This window comes from Centruroides vittatus, unplaced genomic scaffold (genome assembly GCF_030686945.1).
Source record: "Centruroides vittatus isolate TY-2023 unplaced genomic scaffold, ASM3068694v2 contig_345, whole genome shotgun sequence".
Classification (NCBI taxonomy): Eukaryota; Metazoa; Arthropoda; class Arachnida; order Scorpiones; family Buthidae; genus Centruroides; species Centruroides vittatus.
The window spans coordinates 705,153-723,667 of NW_027122170.1; positions in this window are offsets into that span (position 1 = coordinate 705,153).

Consider the following 18,515-nt stretch of genomic DNA (forward strand, 5'->3'; position numbering starts at 1 on the left):
AAAATCAAAATTTAATTTTACTGTAAAGTTGTCTTCGCTGTACAATAGCGGTGCTTTACAGAGAAACATAATCTTACAGATTTTTTGATCGATGATATAAATTGTTATTTTATTGTAAAATTCAATAACAATAATTAATTTTTATAGATTTAAACTTTTATGTAGATTAATTTATATATTATAACAATTTTCATTAAGTAAAATATTTTTAATATATATATTTTATTACATTTAAATACTCGCATCATTAAATTTTTATTAAATATAGAAATAAAAAATGATTATTTTTTATTTCTATATTTAATCAATCCTATAAGCTCATTTAAAATATTTTCCATTATTTTTTTGTAATTAGTTCCTTCATTAATTTTCTTACGTTTTAAATTATATTTACATCTTAATTAGCCATAAATTTGGCATTATTACATTAAAATAAGGAACTTATGGCAAAGAATATTAATATAATTTTATAAATTTAAAGCCTATTTGAGAACTTTTCTTATAAATCGAGTTTCTGTTCTTATAAATTTCTGTTAATACAATATTAAATATAAAGAAGTTCATAAAGGAGGATAAAAATGTATTTTTTCAGTTCTGAAATTAAATAGATTCATTTTTTTCCTCTCGAAAATTTTTATTTATTTCCTTTCAAAAATCTGTCAAAGAATATCTTATTATAATTGTTTTCCTCGATTATACGATAAAAAAGAAATTATCTGAAAAATTATTTTTGTTTATAAAGATTTTTTTCCTTTCCTTATATCAATTTGGATAAAAATAAAATTTTTATACTTGAAAATTTTTTATGCGGAAATTAAAATTTATGAGCAATAAAAAATAAAATAAAATTTGTTATTTTATACTAAAACATATATCTTTTTGTTATGGTATTAAATCTGTATAAAATTTAGTGTAAAAAATTAATTTCATTTATTAAACTTTATGAATAAAACGAACAATTATTTATTGTGACATAATCACAATGTTGGGCTGCAATTTTTTTCATTTATTTAATTTAAAATATATGCTCTCCATTTTCAAGTTAGTAGTGGCTTGTCCCTGTACATCATACGTTCCTTTTAACAATAGAGTCGTGCCGGTTATATATTAACTGCTTTCGGGGTAAGGTTTGAATTGAAATAACATGACTTCCGGTTTGTATCGGAAGTTTATATACAGTTAATTTGTTGCCCCTAAGGTCTCATGTCTGGTCTCGATTTTCATATATATAACTTTCGAGATTAAGGAAAGGCAGACGGACAGACGACAGTGGGAAGTTTTAGGTCTACAATTTTTTCAAATTGCAGCTCAATTATGTGTTAATCGGATATCATCATAAACATAGAGCAGATATCATCAAATATTATCAAAACTCATGAGCATAATGATCATCATCATCATCATCATCATCATCATCAATCCACGGCAGAATAAAGACATTTTTAATGTTTCTTCACCCTCTGCAATCCATACTCCTACAAACTTATACATAAATTTTCAGAGAATCTTTTATATAATTTTTATTAAAATATTAATAGAGAGTAAATATGGCAATGGGTCAAAAAATTACCTCTTCCCCAAATTTTTACATTTTTGGACTCAGGAGACATTGAAACGTCGAAAACTGCAAAAATTGGAGACTTTCCGTATGTAAGGATGTTAGTGTGTGGGAAGCACGATTTTGTTCACCCACTTTGAAGCTTAATAATTCATGTGCATTTTGTTAAAAACTTCTAAAATTTTGCAAGGAGGTTTATTGATTTTTATTGGGGAGGAATAATTCTAGAAATTTTCAGAAAAATCGGTGTATTACTTCAAGAGATATTAAAGAGATGGGGCCATATCCCCCGAGCCGATATGAAGACTTATAAGGATAACGGTAGCAATTATTAGGATAAAAACAAATAATAGATTCCGGGAAAGTCCAACAATGTTACCAGATTTTCTTGTAATGTTATCCAGTGGAAGGATCACAAAGATAATATCATCATATATTTAAATTAACTCGATAGAAGAATCTAATGTAATTAAATTTATAATAATATAAATTAAGATTTTAGACACTAAACTTGAGAATATTTAATGAAGAAGCGATGATATTTCTTTATAATTTTAATTAAATTTTATATAAAATTATAAGTTGGAAACAAAATTATATTACAGTTGAGTCTAATATTTCACGTTCTGTTTAATATAAAAACGTTTAAAGATTAACTTCCCTAAGATTAAGGATTTTATAACTATATCCAAGTTTGAATTCAGGCAGCTATTTTGAGAATCTTCAACTAACTACAAGTGATGGAGCGGATGAACACCAAATATAATTGATAAATAGTCCTCCCACGGCCTTACAAACATTATATAACAAGAGAAAAGAGATTTAACACGGTTTTCGGTAGTATTTTCACACGTATTGTAAACATTTTTAAAGCAATTTATTTGTAAATTTTTTCAAATAGTGAAACTTTATCCTCTTTATCGTATTTTTAGTGCATATCTAAAGAGATTACTTCTGCTAAAATGTTGCAGAATAAAAATAGATTTGAAGTAAGAATGTAGAGTAGGGTTCAAACTGAAAATGTAGAATATAGATGGGTTTAGAGTAAGATGAAGAATGCAGGTGAGCTCAAAGTAGAGATGCAGAATAGAGTGGGTTTAAAGTAATGATGCAGAGTAGAGATTAATTCAGCGTGGAGATGGTTCAAAGTAGGGATACAGAATAAAGGTGGGTTCAAAGTAGGGACAATGCAAAAACCGGAATGAATTTTAATTGCAAATTCATTTTCCCACAGCATCATTATCAAGTTAGATATAAAGAATTATTAAATTACTTTTAAAAATTCTTGCAACTTTTCGTTAAATGTAAATAAATTTAAATTAAAATCGTTGATGAAGTAGTAATTATAAATTTTGAAAAAAATTCTTCCAGTGACATATCCCTAAGAAAATTTATTAAAAAATTAAAATTTCAGAGCCACATCCGTCTATTTAGCCATTAAAATTTCTATTCGATACGAGAAATTGTCATATATTTCTTCCTTGAACGTTTCTTAAGAGGGTGGAACCACATTCCTGAATTTATGAGCCATTTTATATTGGATAAAGCAATATTTCTATCAAAGTTATGCTGTATTTCTTAACATTCTACATCCATTATCAATATTATTAATGATAAAATAGTAATTTTAAAAAATTACAATTTATATCACTTTCTAATATAAAATTATAGACATTTTAAAATGAAACGTCAAAAATTAATCAAAAAATTTCGTTAGAAATTACTAAAAAACAGGAATTTCTTCGCAGAGCATCTGCATTGGATGCTTCTAGAGACGTTGTAGCAGGCATCTTTACTAGAATTTACACATAAATTCCGTAGGAGACTGTTAAAAATCGAATAAAATATAATTTTTATATCCATATTTCTATAAAATTTAATGATAATGAATAAAATGATAAAGTTTTTTTTCTTGTGAGATTTGCCTTACAGGGTGGAGTTTATGATGCTTCACGACTTCCTTCTATTGATAAATGAGCACTTAGAGGAGAAGTATTTACAGCCATCTGATAGCATCATGAAAGTGTCGAGATCACTTCACAAATTTCCTCTTAAAAATGACAATAATGATGACCCTATTTTAATTGATAACCATTAAAATTCATTGTTGCATTTTTATGACTTCGATAATTTCATATTTTACATTTTTAAAGCCTAAAATGTCAAATTTAAACCTTAAATAATTTAAAAATTCTATCAATTTTAGTGAAATTCCACGCTTAAATCAAATATTTCCTTATTTTTAATTGATTTATTGACGATGTCTCTGCAAAATAGGCTCCATTTTGAAACCAAAATACCAGCATAAACAAGTTATGAAGTTAAAGAGACGTCAGACAGACAGACAGCTCGAAAAATAACACAAAGATTTGTGTATCTATTATTTTTTTAATCCGCTTATCTGTCTGTCTGCTCTTTAACTCCATAACTTGTTTACCATTAACACCTGCGTGTTTATATATACAGTAAAACCCGTGTAAACCGAAATTGCACGGTATTAAGTAAGTTTTCCGGTTTGGCAAATTTTAATAAACATGGAAAATCTCTCCGTTCCGAAGAATTTTTCCTGTTTAAGCGAGTTTCCGTTTTAGAAAGGTTTTACTGTATATATAAAAAACACAAATACTGTATTCTTGTTTCTCTTCTATTATACTCTATTTTACCTCTATTCTAACTCTATTATACTCTATTCGGAGACATTTAGATCTTTTAAATAATCTGTTAAAGTATTAATATATTTATATTTAAAGATTCTTCTTATTTATTATTTAAAAACTTTAAATATTTTATAATAAAACATTGTTAAATTTATTGTAGTAGTTGCAGAATTGTTAAATTTAATTAAAGACTTGTTGAATATAAATTAAATTATAATGTGAATATTAATAAAATGTTTACGGATAAATATTGATTAATAGAATAATAAAAAATTAAAAAATTAATTACGTTTAAATTATTTTAAAAAATAATTTAAATAAAAATATAAGCAATATTATTTATGCATAAAATTATTTTCGAATATATATAGTCAAATTCTAAAGTAATTGCTAATTCATCTACTTACATTAATTTTAAAAATAAATTTAATAAAAATCAAGATAAATTTAATGTAAAAAGTCTTGAAATTTGGAAAAAAATTCCATTAAAATGATATTAAAAGCAAGAAAAAATTGTCATTAGTTACAGCTGATGCCGTCCTTTCGATCCTTGATGAAGTGATTCTTCGGATTGATACATTTACTGTATTTTTACAGCTTAAATCACTTATTTCTGTCAAAATTACTTGTTTTTAACATAATTTCAAAATTTAAATAGCAAATAATAAAATTACTTTTTATATTTTATATTAAATTTTATTAAATTACGTTGGCACTTCTATATCGATTTCTAGAATGTTAAAAAGCGTCCAGAATATAAAATCAGATAAAAATTTAACTTAATAAATATAGGCGGGCTTCTGCGATGTAAGAAAGATATGCAGCTTTAAACATATTCGTTTCAAATGCGTTCTGTTAACGATGATTGGTCGAGTAATCGAAATGGGAGGAGTTATGTTAATTAATCTGTTAATGTATTTTTAATACAGTTTCAAAAATAAATATTTTAAAATTATTTTTGTTAAATTTGTTAATACGTCGAACCTCCAATAACCACCACCTCTATAAGGCGGCCATTTTTAAAAAACTATTGTTTTGAAATGTTAAAATCATCATTAGAAATCAAAATTGTTAAAAAAATCATATTTCTATAGAACAGGGCGGCCCTCGATTTTTGCAAGGAAATCGGAAACTGTTGCACAGCTTAAATGTCGTAAAGTGTTTAAATAAAACATGAGTATATTTAGAGAGTGGGGTATAATGCGTGTAATATGTAAAAAAGAAAATTTGTTTGCTAGTTTGTTCTTTATACATTTCGACAGGGTTTGAGCAAATGCGATGATACCTTTCAGGAACCATTTTGTCATCCAGGAGGAGGTCAACGACTACTTTTGGTCGAATTAACATTCTCTGAGGCTCCTTTCTATCTGAACAGAGAGATGACGGCAGTCAAATAAGAAAATTATTTAATACAAAATAACCAGAGAGCAAAAATATGTTTCTAGAAGTTTTCGAGAGAGCCGAGATTAAACATTTTGTCCATTTTTCGTAAAATTGACGAATTATGACCATAAATCCGAATATGACAATAATATACGTAATTAGCATGCGTGTCAGGTAATAATTGATCCGAGTTTGAAACAACAATCGATCATAATATGACTATATATTCGAATATGACGTAACAATCGGTTTCAGACTGACCATAAACAAAAGATTTATATAAAAATATTCTAAAGTTTTACTAAATTCATTAATTATTTAAAATTATTTTAATCAATTAAAAATATATAAATCCTTCTGACAGGATTTATTGCTTTAATTATATATAATAAATTATTATGTAATTTATTTATATATTTAAAGGTAATTATAAGAAGCGGCAAATAAGAAAATTTTAAAATTTACTACAAAAATATAAACATTTATTATAAGTTTTGTATAAAACTTGTCTAAAACGGAAACGCACCAAAGCGGAAAATATTCGATACTGGTTTACACAGGTTTTACTGTACATTATAACATTAAAAAATTCACAAAAATACAATAAATAATTGCATTTTTGGCCAATAAACTTATTATTCTTGAGAAATTGTTTTTAATTTTTAAAAAATGTATCCTAAAGCCATTTAATTTTTTAATATATTTCAATTAAGTGAATTTGAAATTCTTATTAATATATTAATTAATTTAAAAAGAATTGAATAAAAAATTTAAATAAATATAAAAAGAATTAAATAATTAAGTATATAATTAGTGAAATCATTTTTAATATAGAATCTGTATCCGAGAATAAAAAAATATATCAATTTTTAATCATTTAAAATAATAATTATTTTAACAATTCGCTAAATATTTTTTAATTCAGCAAATTTAAATAAATTTCAATTTTCTTTCAGTTAGATGATGTAATAATCCATCTACGAGAGACGTAACAATGAATCTACTGTAATCATTACGTAGTAATGTTTTCACTTTCCTAGCTGTTATACATAACAGAAGGAAAGTATGGCAAAAAAATAACAACAAATGACCCACAGATTTTTACATTTTTGAACGCGTGGGACCTTGAAATGTCGAGAAATGCAAAAAATTCGAGGTTTTTTATTGTGTGGATGTTAGTATCTGGGGGACACGATTTTGTTTACCCTGTTTGAGGCTTAATAACTCCTCGAAAATGTCTGAAATTTTGCAGGGAGGTTTGTTTGTTAGGAAAATCGATACTATTAAATTTCGATGATTAAAGGTCGTGGGGTGGAGAGATAAAAGGGGTCGTGTATATCTCCAATAGGGTCGGACTTAATGACTATTTTACTCCTTACTAGAATTTACATTTTTTTTATAAATCTCATCCCTACCCTCAAATTTAAGCTTTTTACCATTTTATAATAGTTAAAAAACGTCATGACAGATGTCGCCACCAAATGTTGCTGGGAAAGTTAAGCAACACGTTGTTGGATTTTTTAATATGACGTAACACTCGATCGGAGTACGACCAGTAAATCTAATTATGGTATAATAAACGATATAAACAGCTTGCGTATGACGTAATAATAGCACTTAATATAACAAAATAATCGATTCGAGTATGGCATTTAAATTTGAAAGATGTAACAACCGATCCGAAAATGACAGCAATTTTTGTTACGTAATAATAGATTTTAATATGACTCAACAATCGATTCGAAAATTACGTAACAATCTAAAATAACTTAATTCAGAACTGCCGACGTAATAATTACGATTTTGCAGGAAACAGTAAAGAAATCAATGAATTTATTAAGAATTAATTTTGCAAATAAGTCTCCCTGATACAAAATTAAACTAAATATATTATTTGCATTAAAGTTATTCACAATTAACTTTAAAATTAGAAGTTCACGTGTGTCGAAACAACAGAAATATCGTACCTCTCGTCTATCTTGAATGGATAATTAGAATCCCCACACGAAATCTGTCCGACAGAATGCATAATTTCAAAAGGGACTTTGACGTAAACGTTCGTCACATCTAACTTTCCGAACTCGTCACAAAACAGCAACAATACCTAAAACGTCACGTCGTCACGTGTTCTAACTATCGCCCTCCGGCGAAGGAAGCGATCAAGAACTGGATATCTAGTTTGTCTCGCTGTCCGACTACTTTGTTCGCTGCCCTCCCTCCCTCTACACTTCAATTAGGTTTTCGGGACTCATTCACTACTTATAGTTGTTAGCGAAGTAGAAATATTTTGCTCAAGGCGCTCGTCTAGTCTTGGGAAAGTCAATCGTTTGTGGGTTAAAAAAGGCGACTCTTCTATTGCCTTTTGTATTCTTCTATCTTTTTTTTACGTCACACAGTCCAACACACACGACAGGTTTTTCCATTTTGTATGAATGGAGACGAAGGCTACACGTATTAATTCGATCCCCCGTGTTTTAATGGGATTTTAAAGCATCTCAACAGAGAAAAACGCAATTTAAGAATTGAATTTGATCTTCTAAATCCTGTAAGATAGGATCGTATAGGATCTTGTCTGTAAAATATCCATATAAAATAGCATTTCATCTTACAGGATCTTGCCTTTTAGAATTTAAGTCCTGTTCGTAAATAAACTTACAAATTGTTGTTACGGAGCCATCTTACACTTCACCAGCCCACTTCTTACTCAAAATCTCTTGTAATTAAACTAGGGAAGATCTTTTGCGAAGCTTTCTTCAAAAATATTAGAATTTTATGCATAGAAATTAATGTTTTTGCACGGATCTGTGACATCATACGGTCATTTAATAGTATCAATATAAAGAGCATTTTCCATCTCTAACCCATAAAACTTCGTAGAAAAGTCCAACTCTATGCTCATTAAACACCATAAAAATCGATTTAAAAAGTATTGTATTCAATTTTAATTAAAATAATGCTTCTGGATAAACGTCGTCAAGCGAGCCGTCGTAAATTGAACTCTACTTTCCCGAAGGTGCAGTGTTATGAATCGAGATTCCGTCCCTGGAAGTCAACAGAATTAAACAGGGATTTATTTATAAAATTTCTATTTATAAATATGTTAAATAAATGAAAAAATTTTCGAGTAAAACCTGTGAAAGTGCTGTTAAACAAGCTGTAATTATAATTTACATGTAGAGATATCGATCAATTTTTGCCTTCGTACAAAAACAGGAAACGGAAGTTATTCAGATTTTTATCTTGTTTTACGAGGTTCACACCTTTAATCTTTATTACTTTATACAAAAATATCGTACCGTCTGTATATAAAATAGCGTAAATTTTCTATCTATGCACGGTATCAATCTGCGTATGAATAAATTATAATTAAGGTAGAAACTCTCATCTTCTATTGATTGATACATGAAGATGTGCACCTGCTTGAGAAAGTTTTCTGCTTTGATAGAAAATCTGAGCTTAGTGTTGTGAGTTAGTGTTTAATCCTGCTGCTCCTAAACATCAATAGTTCATCTAATGCTGAGAAGCAACAGGAGGTGAAGATGTAAATGGCCCAGAAAATTTTATTGCTTTGATAAAGATGTCAATCATTCTGCTTCCTCACGATAACAGTTTTTTGTGATGCTGAGGAGCAGCAGAAGATGAAGTTGCCTCTATTTTATTGAGTTATTCTGCTTCTATGAAGAATTAGGACTATAAATTAAGGTTTAATACTGCCGCTTCCAGCATCACTATCGCTAATTCTGATCCTAAACATCATCTCGATTCCTAATTCTGCCACTTATAGTTTTTACAATTCTTGATTCTTCTCTTCAGCATCATTTAAATTTTTTATTCTGCTCTTCAGCTTTATCTGAATTTCTGATTCTGCTCTTGAGCATCGCCTCAGAGCTCTTGATGTCGAGAAACAACAGGAAATAATTAAGTAACGATACAAATTTTCAAGTAATAAATTTCGGGAATTTTGTTTATAAATATAATTAAATTCTTTTCAAAATAAGTTTATAAAATTAAAAATCCAGAAATTTTTAATTTTCCCGAAAAATAAAAACTGAAGGTTTTGGAAAAATAAAGAAAATAAAACGAATTTTATTTTATTAAATATTTGAATTTAAAATCAACCAAATAAATTATTTTTGTAAAAATTACTTGTTTTTTAAATGACTTTTTAAGCATGGAAGCTGAGCGAGGAATCCGAAGACGAGGGAAATATTGAATAGCACTTACAAATATTTAAAATATTTATATAAATTTGCTTTAAATGCTTAATTATACATAAGTAAATTGTTTAAAAGAGAAAACTAATAAAAATATTTTAAAATTTCATTAATTTTGTCTTAAAATACAAAAAGTGTACATTTTAAGAAGCGAAACGAGACTTTTCTAACCAGATATTTCGTTAAATTTGTAATTTTTCACAATAAAAAATTTTAAATTTTCTTTTTAAAATTGCTTTGTTTAATACTTTTTACCAATTTTTCCTCCATAAAACTGAAACATATATTTAGAATACGTCATCCGTATCATTTTTCTAAAAGCGGGATGCTGAGGATCGAGCAACAGTGATGCTGCACTGCAAATGAATTCATTTAAAACACTTTTGGAGTAAATATTATGTGCTTTAAATTAATGGGCTTTAAAGCACATTAAACACATTAAAATGTGCTTTAAAGTAAGTAAAATGCTATTTAGCAGTTTTAATGTAGAATGTTTCTAGGAGATGAGGGAAGAAAAGACTGAAGTTTACAGTTGGAACGGAGTCTGTAGCTGTAAGAGATGATAGAGAAGAATGTTAAATTATTCTTTCATCTCTCAATTCGTTGTAGGGCCTATATATAATTACTTCAAAATATATTCCAAGTTATCTTGTATATTTGTATAAATTTATGCATAAAGAAACATTTAAAAAACAGAAATTTTAAAGTAAAAATATGTGTAAAAAGGTTTACTTACCAGAATTTCACGAATGATAAATTGAAATTCTTGTATAAAAATTTCCAAATTTTCTAAAACAATTTATCAAATAATGCAGGAATTTATGGTTTTCAAACGAGTTATTAGCATAATATAAAGGAAAAATATAAAATTCCAAGTGTATAACAATTGAAATTCTCTATATTTTATGCTATTTTTGTTATATTGAAACTATTTCGAAGGGTCGAATTAAAATAATTCTATTTTCTAGAGGAGAAAAATTTACAGAAAAAAATCGATGCTTAACTCAATAACTACAACAAAAATCGAAGTTGTCCTTGTTAAAAAGTTCGACATTTTGTTGAAAAATGCTTTAAAATGCTTTAAAATGCTTGTTTATATATAAATTTTTTCGTTATTCTTGTTAAAAATTTTATGAGAAAATGCTTACAAATACACAATTTAATGAAGAGTAGCTGAGTCCTATGCTTAAATTCTTTGTTTATCTCCTTGCTTATCTCCTATCTTTTTACTTAAAAATTCTGTTAAAAAAACCAAAAAACACAAATTTTTATAAAATGTTCTTAAATTTATTGCTTCAATTTCCTCCTGATTAATTTAAATCTCTTATTTTCCGTTTATTCACGTTTTAAACATGTCATTAAAAATTGCTTTAAAATGTTCATTTTTAATGCAAATTCCTCAGATTTAAAGCTTAATTCCCTTTCCGTTTACTTAATTTTCTTCTTCTCCATCTTAGAAAATGAGCATCTTTATCTTATCCATCCAATTAACACTTTAAATTTGCAAACGTAGCATCTTTAGAAGCATATAAATAAATCTGATTGCATTAATTAGAATAATAGAAAAAGATTCATCATCTTCTTCTCTCTTAAAATCTCTTTTTTTTCTTCCATTCTCGAATTCTTTATCGAACTTCGTTAATATTCTCCTGCCAAAAACGAATTGTTTAATGATGTTCATTTACATTTTGAGGTCGTCAACATCATTTTTTTCGTTCCTTCTCTACAAATTATTTAAATTTTCTGCGATAAAATTAACTTCATAAAGTGATTCCTGAATATATACATATATATAAAAAATATAGATTTTAAAGTAAATAACATTTCTAGAGATTAAAGATGTAGAAGCAAGTTGAACAATTTGAATTAGTCGAGTGAGAGATGAGCAATTCTCGATTGTTAATTCAGTTTAAAAGGTTGTAAATTTGCTTGTTCTGTTAATTATTTTCGTGAAAATAAATAAAAATATTCTAAAATTAATCGCAGATTTTAATTCTGCTTCACTTTATACATTCAATTATGTCAAGTAATCGAAAATTCTGATGCTACGCTTCGATGATTCTTCTCCCTTTTAATGCGAAATCCTCCTGAAAGATGCTGCAATTTCTGTTATTTCTACCTTCCAGAAGAAGATAAAATGTAAAATTATTCGATAATTATAAGCTTCAGTTGAAATTGTCTATCCTTACAAACAGGCGAATGGATAACTCTTTCTCTATCTTATTTCCTATGCTAATAATTCTCAACCGGTAGGCTACAGCATACCTGTTAAAAGCTACTTCTGAAGATAACCCTTAAATATACCCATTATAACAATAAATCAGCTAGAATGATTAATTAGAATTGACTAGAAGACTTAAAAGTTTTCATAAATCATCTAATTCTTAGAACAATTAAGTTTACAGAGAATTGAAGATGAGTGGATGCTCCACCCGTCACTAAATAATTTCTTTAGAAGAAGATAATCCTTAGATAATCTATAGAAATTGGAAAAATTAGAACTGAATGCCTACCGATATCCTACTAACTCCAATGGCTCATCTCTCATCATAGAAAATTTTAACCTCTGGAAAATCTCTTTTATCAACGAAGTTGAAATAAAGAAGTGATCGTTATTGCGCTATATCGCACTTATAGAACAAAAATCTCTTTTATGTTAATAAATCACCCAGAAAAATTTGAGTTAATTAAGCTTAAGGAAATGATGAGGATAATGCTTTACCCATATTTGTCATCTATACTTCATCACAGAACAGTTTAATCTGTAATCAACCCCTTCGGATCGTCATCTTCGTCATCTTCCATCATCTTAACGCGAATATCTTCTGTGTTAATCGCTGCGCAGATTAATTAAGGTATCATCAATTAGATTAACTTTTAATGGGATTATTTGAAGAAAAATACTTGAAAACCTAAGTTAACTTCTCTCTTTTTTTCCTCAATAAATGTGCTGTTTTCAAGTATTTATTGTGAGGGGATTCACGAACTCAAAAGACAAAAGATGTAGAGTTAATGAAGGAAAAAGCTCCTTCTAGCCACAAGATTTAAGATTTGAGTTTAGAAAGTACTGATTAATGAGCAAATTATTACTATTTCAAGAGCTAAAAGTCGAAATTTATGGGTTAAAATGGTGTTAATGAGTATTTTATGGGGTTCGGTGATTATTATGCTCAGAAAATATGGCAGAAGGATAGAAAACTGTTAACTTTTATTTATTTAAAAAAAGTATAATTATATGAGTCGTTGAGTGTTGCCAGTTAAACATTCTTGTTAAATTTTCCCACATTTTTCACAAACGAAATCATTAGTCACGCTTACGTCGCACATCTAAACTGAGTTAGAAGAATGTAGAATGCAAGGACGAGTTGCAAAAACTGTCAATTGTAAACAATTTACGCCTTTGAACAATATATTTTTTGGTTGTTTTTAAAATTATTCAACTTGGAAAGCATATTTATCCCCCCCTTTCTCTGCCTTTGAAAGAAATTTATATGTATAATGAAAAGTAACTTTTATAATGAGTTGTATTGGCCTTTACGTCTCCGCCATATTGAGTCCACGCTCAACTTCTAATTAACCAGCGTAACTTCCTGTTTACAATTCTAAATTATTATATTCAACTGCAAAATCTAGAAGAGACATTTTCTAAACTTTATACTTCTTTAAAATATAATATAGAAGCGATGAGAGGTGTTAGGAATAAATCGTAACAAGCGCGTGATGATTAAATGGCGGAAGGTTAATGATATTGTAAACTTAATTTTAAAAAATACGTTTTTATATTCGCGTAAAAAATGCATTTTATGAAAGTTTTATTATCAATTATTTTTAAAATAAATGAAATAAATCACATATATACTAATACTATAACGTAGAGTTACAGTTATACATGTATATATTGCAATATAAATCTATCGTAGTTTGAGGTACTCGTAACGTGCGCATTCTTCCGATATGCCCACACTGCACTTCAACTTCTTTTCCTGTATTATAATAAAGTAAATGAGGTTGAAGTGATGTGGGCTGGTCAGGAAGTTGCTTGAAGAATGAATGCATCAAATATTATAATTTGATGCATTCAATGGCCCAGGAATCAGTAGGAAGAAATATGAAGGAAACGGATGCGGAATATGAGAATCCAATGGAGTAATGGTGTATGCCATTTATCTACTGACCTCTTCTGATTGAATTATTACGAAAAGAAAAAGAAAAGAGCGGATAAAGGAAGAGTTGAACTGAGGAAATGAAGAAGCAGAAGAGAAAAGGTACGACGGAATGGACAAAGAGAGAGAAAAAGAGGATAACTTGCAAGTTCCCGAGAAGAAGGAAAGAAAACACAAAAGAAGAAAAAGAGAGAGGAAGAGAAAGGAAGACAGGAAAGAAGAGGAAGAACAAAGAAGAAAGAGAGAAAGAGAATGAAAAACAGTATGTGTAGATAATTATAAAGAAGGAAAAAAATAAAAAAAAAAAGAAATACCAAGCAAACATATGGCCTCCCTGAAAAAAGCTTCTACTAACAAGTTAATTTGCAAATATTATAAATACGAAAATTTAATTAAGTAGTTCAAATCAATGGCTTAATTATAGACTGAAGAATATGAAAAACTGTACGAATTATTTTTTGAAAGAAGTGAAATAAGAGAGAAGGAGGATAAGATCCAAGTTATCGGATCTAAATGAAGACAGGAGAGATAACAAAGAAGAAAAATGGGAGAGTAGAAGTAAGCATTATTTACTGGATACCAGATGAAGGATTTGTGAAAAGAATCATATATGTGGCTCGAACGGGTGTTTTAACAATAGAAACACTAATTTATAAGTCATTTAAGACATTAATTAAGCATGAAACACAGAGTAAACATCAATCGCCGGGAGAAGAAACTGTTGTATAAGGATCATTTATATTCAGTTTCTGCGAATGTTGTTGTTTTATTCATGGATTCGACGTGATATATTTTATGTTGAATAAGATTTTGTACTGTGATTTAGTTAAGCATTGAAACTGGGCATTCGACAACTTTGCATTCTCTACTCGTCTACGGATCTTCTCCAATAGAACGAAGACATTTTTTATGTTTTGTTTGATGTTGCTACATTCGTTTGGTAATGTCAAATATCGAATAAAGGTTCGTTAGATTTAAATCTAACGTAAACAATTTGATTATAGAAAAAGTTTCAACTCTACAACCGCCTTTTTTACTGAATTTAATTAGCATTATCACGAAACGAAATGTAATAAATCGTGGTTTTAATTTATTCATTTTAATGGAAATTCCTCCGCGAGAAACGGTTTATCTTGAAAACTTTTGTCGGTTTACCGATCAAACCGGCTTTTGGGCCACTCTGTAACTTTCATTACTAATAATAAAACCTTATTTAAGAGAAATAAAGTAAAGAAATTCTTTAGAATGGTGTTTAATTGAAGAAATATTCGAGTTAAATCGATGTGATCTTCTATGTCCATACATTGGCCGGATGAGAAAGAGAGAGGGAGTTTGTCAACGTGTTAACGACCAACTAATTCGAAAAAGACTAACGGGAGACAGTGGGAACACGATAGAGTTATCAATTTACACCGAAACATCCCGGCAATAACCGTTAGATAAAGCGAGCAATGCGGATGCTTCAAGTAAATTAATACGAGCAAGATGTAACTAACCATTACAAAAAATAAAAGTAAATAAATATATTTTCGGGACTTTTAAGTTGGTAAATCGATTTACGAAATATAATCCTCCATCAAGAGCAATATTTATTTAATTACAGAAGATAAACAATATGGTAGCTTAACTAGCAATATACAGAAATTGCGAAAACTTACGGTTATGACCTCATTTCCTTAAGAGAATCTTGGCAATGATCTATATATAGATAAAAGTAAGAGTCTTTTCTGAGTTTTATCTTAGTAACGTTTGTCATTATTAATTATCCACGAAGGAAAATGATTCTTTCTGCTTAGGAAACAGGAAAATCTGTAACATCGCAAGATGAAGGAACTGGCAAAGTGCCTCAACTCATTTATCATTGCAACAAAATGTTAAGCCAGTAAATTTATAACAAATTTATGTAATTCATTTTTCCTTATTCATCAAAATTTTCTTGTTTGCAGACTTAAGAAAATTGCCATCGATTCTCAAGAAAATATTTCATATTCAATTCTCAGTCAACACGAAAAATAACTTTAAACTCTTGTTTCTTGTATCCAAACTTGTAAAAGTTTGAATAAAAGAATATAAAATTTCATAAAATTCTTTATTCTTGCGAAATTTAATATATTCTTCAATATTTTTTTACAGTTGAATAAAATTTCCATCAAAAAATCTTTCAGCGCTTTGTTCTTTGATTGATAAATTTTTTAGACATTAAAACTGATTTTTTTAAATAAAAGTAATAAATATTTATACTTAAAATATATTATAATAAAAATATTTAAATATTTTTATATTAATATTTAATTATATTAAATTAAATATATCAAATTATATTTAATTTAATTATAATTAATATTTAAATATAAATAATATAAATCATATTTATAAGCTGATGTAAAACGTGATTTTTCTTCATCCTCATCACTCGCTCTTCGTGCTCCTTAACAGAGTATCATTTAGTTGATAAAGTAATTAAGCAATAATGATTCTATATCGAGAGTGACTACACTAAATATTGGAAAAACTTATGATTTTCCTTTATAACATATATATATATATTAAATTAAATAAGAGTTTAATTAACTTTAAGAAGATATTTGCTGTATAAATTACATTCATGTCACTAGAAATTGCTCCAATTGTCAAGCAAATCGACAAGATCATCCTCTAGTGTTAAATATTCTGAGAGATAAACTATAATATTTTTGCATATTCAGTGTCTAAAATAAAAAATGTGGATGCTGATTTATAAATAATTATCCAATTTCGGGTGAAATTTTAAATATGTTTATACAAAACTAGATAAATATTTATACATCAGCATCCAAAAATCTGCATCTAAAAATCTGCTGAAGATGAAAGTTTTATAATTTGGACACTGAAGCTGAAAATAGTTTTCCAAAGTTGGATAATGAAAACGAAAGAGGCTTTTAATGTTTGATGATAAAGATGAACAATGTTTTCCATTGTTAGACACTAAAGACGACTTTTTCAGTTTTGGATGCTGAAGAATGTTGGATAATTAAGATAAAAAGATGTCTTCGTGTTTGATGGTGAAAACGAAGAGGTTTCTCAAAGTTGAATGATGAAGATGAAACTTTTACTTTCATTTTCAATATCCAAATTCTCTAATGTTAAATGCTAAAGATAAAACTTTTTATTATCAACGCAATTCATTAAATTTTTTACAAACATTTCCCAAGTTTTACTCAATAAAAGTTTACATTTTAAGGAAAAATATGCTAATTTATTCATAAATACGTTAAACTTTATCATCATCATCATCTCATTTATTGACAATTATATCCGAGTGATTTAAACGTTTATGTAAATGATATTAAAATCTAAACATCAGAATTTCCTCACAAATTACTGTTAAATATCTGCATCCTGTGGCTCTGTAGACTATTAAAAGTGAAATATAATATAAAATAAATGACATCAGCAACTAAAAATGTATATTATTTAAATATTTGACATTATTTTTATTTAATATTTAGTAACTTTATACTCTAAAACTGTTCAAATTTCCGTAAAACCATCAACCAAGTGATGCTCCTCAGCATCCTCAGCATCCTCTAATTGGAGAATCAAAGCATGTTCCTTAAGATAATGATAAAGAAGTCAAATTATTCACAAAATATTTGAAAATTTAATCATAAATTATTATAATAACCGAATTTTTTATATTTAAAATATATAATTTAATATTTTATTTTTCGTTTTCTAGGGTTATCTGCGTAAGATGCTTAAAGGAAATTGTGTATTTTATTGTTATTTCTTTAAATATTTAATAAGATCAAGCGTTAAAGATTGGGGAAAGTATTCAAATCGATAATTTATTCGACATTTGATGACAGAAACATGTAATTATTCCTTCGATAAAATCCATTTTTTATGATGAGATACGGAAAAGATGAAAAGAAGTATTCTAAGAATCTCAAGTAGAATTCTACTTACAAAAAATTTCGCCATTAATCTCATTTAATTCTGCATTCATTCCATAAGTTTTCTAGACAATTCGATGCATATTTTACGTACATAAACATAATAATTAAATTTCTTTGAGCTTTTTTCCAAAGGCAGCCATTCATTTTAATGGAATATTTCCGTTAGAATACGAGTAAAAAATTCTATAATTTTTTATACGAATTTATAAAGAATATTTTTGAATGTTTTAGAAAATTTCTAAGAATTTCCTCTAAAATTTGATTTTTTTTCGAATTTTTTGTTATCATCTCTTCAAATTCTGTAATTTTAACATCTATAATGTGAAAATACGCTTAAATTTTATAATTTTGAAGTAAAGTTTGTTATGCAGGGTGATTTTAATTAATGTTCCCATATTTAACGCTACCTGGAGAGATATTTAGGAGTCCAAATGCCCCCGAGTCTGGCATAATGACATTTCGGGAAACGCAGAAGATATTTCCGTATAAACAAAATTTAGTACTAAAACTCGCCGCTGTGGCATTTTTGGAGCTGTGATCAAACACCTGACTAAGGTAGATTTTTTGTTTAAAATAGTCTCCAGCGTGTGGAAGTCAATTCG